Here is an 8,119-nt window from a genome sequence, read left to right as displayed (position 1 = left end):
GTCAGAGGGTCACGTGACTATTGTCGCGCCGCCTATTTTCTGGAAGTATCTTGTTCCTTCATGAATGCCCTAGCATATACTAGATAGGGTAGTCTGGTATATATATATATAAGAGGGTGACAACGTGACGCAAGAATGTGTGTGTAGACAGTGAGTAATTGATCTGCAGTCAGAGAGTATTATTGAGCACGTTCGTTGTTATAGCGTTTGTTTTGGCGCGATTGTTGAGGTTGAGTGTATCATAAAGTTATATTCGGAAAGAATAAACCAGTTTTATTAAGTAAGGACTTGTGTCGCTAAAGTTTCGTCGGAACGAAGTTACGGGAAGTTAATTAACAAACGGAGACGTAACACTATGATAGAATGGTTTTAAGGAAATGGTGTTCATTACTCACTGTTTTGGGGTTTCTTTGTATGCAGGTTGGTAGTCGGATGAGACGTTGTATTCCTGTTGGTATGATGTTATTTTTTGGCACTGTTGTAGAAAGTCTATTTGTTTTTCTGTCCTGACCAGTTTGTATGTATGAGGTATACTGCTGTAGCACTACGATGTTTTCGTTCGATTGCAGGAAAATTTTTGTTGTCTTCCTCGCCGGGAAGAGACTGATGTCACAAAAACACGAGGTTTGTGAATATAGTGTGGTATTTCATGTGTTTGCTAATCTCTTTGTATTAATATAGAATTTATGCGGGAATGTGTGTGGTTTTCATATAACATAGTCCACCAGTCACAACTTTTTCCTCAGCATGTGAGACAGTGGGCACAGATCATGGGTTCACACAGAGCTGATGAATCAGCTGTCAGGAGTAATTTGTTGCTCTGCTGCCTGGACCAGAGCTTGACTATTTTTTTAAGTGTTGTTGTCCCTGTATAACCATAGGAACTTCAGACCTTGACCTCTACACATTCAAGAAAGTCTACTCATTGCTAAAGACTGCCCGACTCTTAACGACTCACGAAACTCCGTAGGCCTAAAATTGTTCTAAATTTTCACACTTAACTCAGCTGTTGTGGAATATATACATAAACATTGTTACATCCGTCCATTTACCGTTTTTCTTAATAACTAAGTAAACTAATGATTATGTTATATATTATAATTTTAGTAATAATCATCTTTGTAACAACTTTTCAGATCTCGCTGAAGATGGAATAAGTTATTCCGAAACGTTCGAACCTTGTAAATAAAATGTTTCGTGTTCTATCGACTGTCTTCATCTTCATTATTAAACTCGAAGTTTTAAGAATAATTTTGCACCAGTAATAGGCAGTCTGTTTTAAGTTACTAGTGTATGTGATCTTGTACACATGTATGAATGTTGCATAGTCATCCATGATTGTTGAATAATACAAATGGACCAATTACACAAAAAATACAACTATAAACAACATCATAATGGAAATCTGAAAGTTAACTATGATTAATGACCCGGAAGTTATTATTTGAAGACACAGTGCTCCTGTTATTTTTATTCAGCTACTAAGAAAATATTTCTATTTTGACACTGATATATTTATCAGCTAGTGAATTTTAATATTTGATTAGATTTAAATATTTGTGAGTGTGTGTGTAGGGGGGGTTATGAACTGGAAATAAAATTCATGGACAGTAGCTTAGACATTATATTAAATGCAAACTTGATGCATCCAGTATTTTATTTGTTTATTATGATATATTTTCAAACATACATATTGGAGTATTTCACAACTAGAGTTTTGTTTTTGAATATTTTCTTAACATAGTTTCAGTACAAGGTGCAGGCTGAGAGTGTGTTGCTAGAGAGAGAAAGTAACATCCACGTTGTAAGTCACATCTAGCAGCACTAAACTTGTATCTGGGAAAAGTCCTGATGCGAGTGTTGATGGATTCTCTTGGTCAGAAGTTAGAGGTTGAAACTTGCACAGTGGCAAGTCTGAGTCATCCATTAGGTGTAGGAACCAGATTCCTATAGTCTTGGCTCCATTCCATTCTGGACCTGAACTCTAACAACAAATAGACAGTAGAAGAGGGAAATGTGACTGTGTCAGAGATTATGCTGTTGTCTAGCAAAAATTACAGTGGGTACTAAGGGGATATGTGTTGGTCAAGTGGAGACCCATTGAAGTCTGGGAGACATTCAAAGTGTTAGGGGTACATGTTCTGTAGATGTGACCATACGTGATGCATGTAGAAATGTCTCTTGACTACAGTAATCATTTTTATACCCTGCTTCTAAAATTAATTTCAGAGAAAAGTATGGGTCTAACTGGGCAATTACGACCCTTTTTATAACCTACATATTTGGCTGAGATTTACTTTATGTCCTCAAGTTTTCTATGTTAAAAACTCACAATTTTACAAAAACAACGATTATTTTATACACAATTCTAAAAATGAGATTTTTTCCAGTCTCAAAATTACAATCAAATACAAATAACTTACTGTGCAGATACAAAAGTGGTAACTGACCCATTTGGCTATGTATTTCTTTGACTAGCCATTGACCTACCATTATTCTTGTTAGTGATTCCTCTCAGGAAATTTTAAGACATATTATTGATAACTGCTTAAGCAAGAACTGATATGCTTAGTATATACTCGTTGACAAGGACAAGCAGCAGACCCTAGAACTCTTGGAGCTGGTCAAACATTCACTATAGTTAAACCTATGGATGAAAATATATTGTTTACTGATGCATCTAATGCGAGATGTCTCAGTACATCACTTATTGGGTTTGCTCTAAAGGTCTCTGGGTAACCCCATCAGCCATGAAAGTTCTGGCACACTTCAAGCCACCACTGTTATGTTAGTATTTACTGATCAAATCTCCATTTATATAGCCAACCTATATTTTTTCACTTTGGGTGAAATCATTTCCACTTGGAAGTACTGCAGTAATATACAGAAGGAATTTGTTAGTGCTGCAGTCAAAACCAGTATTGCAGCAAAGTTTGTGGATATGTACCATAGGGTAGTCTTGTGGTATTGTAAATAAAATAACTCAAATGCGAGTGAATGAAGACAATTAAACTTTGTTTAAATGGGGAGAACAGAATAAAGCAGCACACACAATTGCATGGGAAAATACAGTGACACAAAGAGAAGACTTTAACAGCATGCTTTGGTTCTCTCAGTAGGGGGAAATACAGAAACACAAAGATAAGACTTCCACAGCATGCTTTGGCTCTCTCAGCCATGGGAAATACAGCAACAGAAAGATAAGGCTTTTAAGGCATGCCTTGGCTCTCTTGGTAGAAAGAAATACAGTGACACAAAGATTAGACTTCCACAGAATGCTTTGACTCTCTCAGAAGAGAGAAATACAGTGATACAGAGCTTGTACAGCAACAGCAAGGTTAGGCTCTCTCAGCAGAAAGAAATACAGTGACACAAAAACAAAATTTCCATAGCTAACCTCGACTCTCTCCAAGAAATGAACTGCTTTCCTCACACGTTATAATTAGCCTGATCTGAAAGAGCTAAAACTGCATTCACAATAAACATTATCCTTGTAGCTGACCAAGCAGAAAGAATACACTAGGATGCAGGTAATAGAATACCACATTAAAGAATCTTAGGGTCCTGTATACTAGGGAAAATTAGCTCCTTCCTTCTTAAACCAGAGCATATGCTATACAGTTTGGAAATATCAGATCATCTCTCTATATTACAATTAATTAATGTGTGTGTGTTTTTTATAGCAAAGCCACATTGGGCTATCTGCTGTGTCCACTGAGAGAAATAGAACCCCTGATTATAGTGTTGTAAATCCATAGACTTTCTGTTGTCCCACCGGAGGAGTCATTAACTAAAAATAATAATAAAAAAGAGGAATTAAATCTTTTTCAGTAGAAAAAACATGCACCATTGACAGACTAAAAATTTTGTGTTCTTATTCTGTTAATAAAATATTTGGTATAATTTTTAAAAAATACTTGCATCTCACCTTATTGAAGTAACAGATAGACTTTGATGAAAGTACTGGTTATTGTAAAACAAATGAATATCTATGTGTATTGTTGTAACATTGTTCTTGCTTTTGGAGAGTTCTTTTAAATTATCTGGTGAAAATAATTAAAAGTCCAGTCCACATAAATGGAAACAAATTCGTTTAATTCTTCCTTCACATTTTTACACGCTTGAAACTTGTTGTAACTTTTAAGCTAAGTTAACAAATGATACTAACTGCAACACACTAATGTAAAAAGTCAATTTATTTGTCCAAAGAAACTCAGTATGTGCTATAGCTAACACAGATTCAAATACTTCAAGAAAACTTAACACTGCCTGGAAAACTATCTTTCAGCTATATTCTTTGCTTCACTGATTCATTATGAAAGCTTACTTAGCATACTGACAGGCTCACTTGTATCTATATCTAATCCTTGTCGTAGATATTATGCAAAGCCCCCTACATTTTTATGATTTCAATTTATAATATGTTAGGCCTACTCTTATAAACTTACTGAATCTTACCATCATGTGCCATTTGCTGACATCTAAATTACAACGTTAAAAATATAGCTTGTAACATTATTTGGAATGGTTATTATTGTCACATACATCTAAACTCTCACTGAAGTATTTTTTTTCTCCCCAGTGGTCAGAATTCCCTGTACAAGTGCTCAAGTATAATCAGGGTCTATCTATTGCTCCTAAATACATTTAAAATCCATTAACAATAACATTCTGTAGGTTTTTTGTTATGCATTTTATATAATGAGAAATAGCTGGGGCTTCACACTGTTTAAGGATACAGTTTCTCAAAAATATAAACATAGCTTTGGTAATAAAAGCAGTAGTAAACCACGGCAGCTTTTCTGCATGGAGTTGCATTATTTTTTTTAAAGAACAGTTTTGTTTATATAATCAAAAAATTGTGTTTTAAGGGTATTTGGTTTTGAACTGTGCCTTGAAAGTACTTTTTTTAAAAAATCAAAATGAGAAGAATGTGGAAAGGTATTAGAAACAATCTAAGGTGATATACATAAAGTTTTTAAGTATTTGTTAAACAGTTATGTTGGTTAAATGATAATTGTTTATGAAACAGTTCTTTTCACTTGAAAGTTCTAGGATAATCGTAAAATCTTTATTTATACAAGACTCATTAGCTGGTATAATTATGAATCAAATTTATAACTTTGTATTAAATCTTGTTTTGCTACACAAAACTATCTGTGATAGCCCTCTCTACTTTTTAACTAACAGACTAGAAGAAAAGCAGCTAGGTAACATTCAATTCCAACTCTTGAGCTACTCTAACCGAATAGCAGAATTTGACCATCATTTTCTTAACATAACCACAAAGTGGGAGCTTGATTTAGCAACAATAGGACACAAGTCTTGGATTCTCAGATTTACAGTTCAGATTTATTAGGCCACACTTAACCCATTCAATCCTGACTCCAGTCAGAGATCTTTTCAGACATATTAACCAGACTATATTAAGTTTATACATAAGCTCAATATTCCAAATAACAGTTTATTTTGAGTTCTAAATCAACATAACTAAAATATAACAAAATATACCTTGATAAGCTAATAAGATATAAAGATAAAGGCTATAATGTTTATTACGAGAAGCTGGAAGCACATTAAACTAGGTACAATCATACTCACATACATAACAGTTTCTCAAGAACCGTGTTAGTGATCACAACAGCTTAAAGGTTGTTTTATAATTAATTTTAAAACAATATTTCAACTTCTCTGAAAGTATTTGCACATCCTTATGAATAGAGATTTCTTTTAAAGGTCACCTCTAAAAATCTAATTTGATCTGTAAACATTTATATTGATTACACCTAAAATGCACTAATAATTCCCTCCAGAAATCGAGATTTCTGTGATATTATACACAACACAGTTCCTTCCAGAAGAAAAAACGTTTGGATATTTTTTCTAATAATATATAGACACATTTACAAATGTTTATATTTGAACACCGTAAACGTTGCTCCTACAAAAGTACTTTTTCTTCCCAGAATTATATAGCAGTTTATTTATTATATCAAAGTTTAGTTATAGTATAAATGTAGTTTATAATTTTTTGTTTAAATACGATCTTAAAGGAACTAAAAATTACTTAAGTTCTTTAACAATGTAGCTAAATTTGCAACTTTTCCAGAGGATTCCAGTAATCGGAAAAATTAAATCCTCAGAACTATAATTATATTTCCAATGCTTTTCTGTCATCACTATGGGAAGAATCAATTATCAGGTTATTTAAGTGTTATCAGTACATAAATAAAGTAATACACATTCTCAAATGCAAGTGCTTGAATTAAAATGACAAGTTTAAATCTTCTCTTTAAATATTTTCAGGCGAAGTACTGTCGTTTCAAAGATGACACAAGTTTGAAAGGAATGCATACAATATTTAAAGTTGAAAAAACTAACTTGAAATTGGTGCACTGAATAATTAAAATCCCACACGAGACAACAATTGACTATCAGCTGAATACCAACCGACCAGTTTTTAAATGTGGCATCTTAACAATATTCAGATACTGAATAAAAACTAACATTAGCTTTAACAATTAAAAATAAAATCTACTATTACAAACAGAGAATTTTATTCTCATATTTGTTATCACATTCTATAACTGGTAAAATGTTTCGAACTTTTAAAGCACATTTTGAGTTATACAGAATATCACCGAAAGAATGTTAACACTTCTCAGCTTTCACTTTGTGTCTAATAAATGATGTAAATCAATATCAATTAACAAATGGTGGTGTAAAAAAAGGCTACAGTATAAGTTATACCAAAATAATATATGTTAATTTGTTGCTACTCTTAGCTTCACAAAGTGATGATGTTTGACAATATTTTAAGTCAAGGATCTTTTTGCCCTTTAGTTAATAATAAAATAGTTAATGTTTCTTCACACAATTACTGTTGACAAAGAAAAAAAAACCAAAATATATTCTTTGTAAGTTTAATAAATTTATCAAACATGGTTGAAACAAAACAAATAATTATAAAGGAAAAAATCCCAGACAAATTTATCAATTTACTTCAAACATTCTTATTTGTTTATTTAAAAAAAATGCTGATATTACAGCTTGATGTATTGGTTTAATTTTTGGTTGTTATTAAATAAATGATAGTGAAAAATAATACAGACACTAGTGATTATAAACCTGGTTATACTACAGTTTATACAGTAATGGACTAAGACTTCTGTTAGCAAAGAAAACCTAAAAATACACAGTAAGTAAACATCTGTAGAAGAAAAAAAAGTTACAAGAATAAAATTAGATCAACATATGTACATATTATATCACAAATACTTATTCAATATCCTAAACCAGATCATAAAATACTGGACTAGATGGTACTCAAAAACGAATGAATGTGGTCCAATTTCCAGAGGTAGTAATAAGTCTGCCTGTACTGCACACGTATGCTTAAAATTGTGGAATATTGATTACTTTCATCTCTTTACACTGATATATGCATAATATGATGGGTGAAACTAACAGTATTATAATAAACTTCATTTCAATCGGTTTTTATTTTATTTTAATTCAGTACTGACTATTTGTAAGCAAATATTCACAAGTCTCTACAGTTATGATATATTACAAACTATGTACACTTTACTAATTTTCCACTTTTATTATTTCTTGTCAATCTAGTTGAGATGCACATAGAAAAATAATCATCACTCCAGAAGGTTACAGTATGATGTAAGGATACAGTCTCTCAAAAATATAAACACAGTTTTTATAATAAAAGCAGTAGTAAATTATGACAGTTTTTCTGCATCAAGTTGCATTATTATTTTTTGAAAGTTAAGCACAGTTTCGTTTTATTTTTATTTTCATTTAAGCATTGTTTTGTTTGAAAACAACTTTTTAATTATACAGAGTAATTGGTTTTGAACTGTACATTCAAAGTACTTTTTATCAAAATGAGAAGTATGTACATACAAGTTTTTAAGGTACACAAAAAGAAAACATTCATCACTCCAGAAGATTTGATCATTTAAAGGAGTTTGCAAAAGTTATCAGTTTTCAACCAATTCATCAGGTTGAAAACGAAGTTTTATAATAAATATTAAAAACACAGTAATACCAAAAAACATTTTTAATATGGACATTTGGAATTTCCTTAAATTCCATCATCAGT

This window comes from Limulus polyphemus, unplaced genomic scaffold (genome assembly GCF_000517525.1).
Source record: "Limulus polyphemus unplaced genomic scaffold, Limulus_polyphemus-2.1.2 Scaffold7118, whole genome shotgun sequence".
Classification (NCBI taxonomy): domain Eukaryota; kingdom Metazoa; phylum Arthropoda; class Merostomata; order Xiphosura; family Limulidae; genus Limulus; species Limulus polyphemus.
This window is presented reverse-complemented; position numbering follows the sequence as displayed.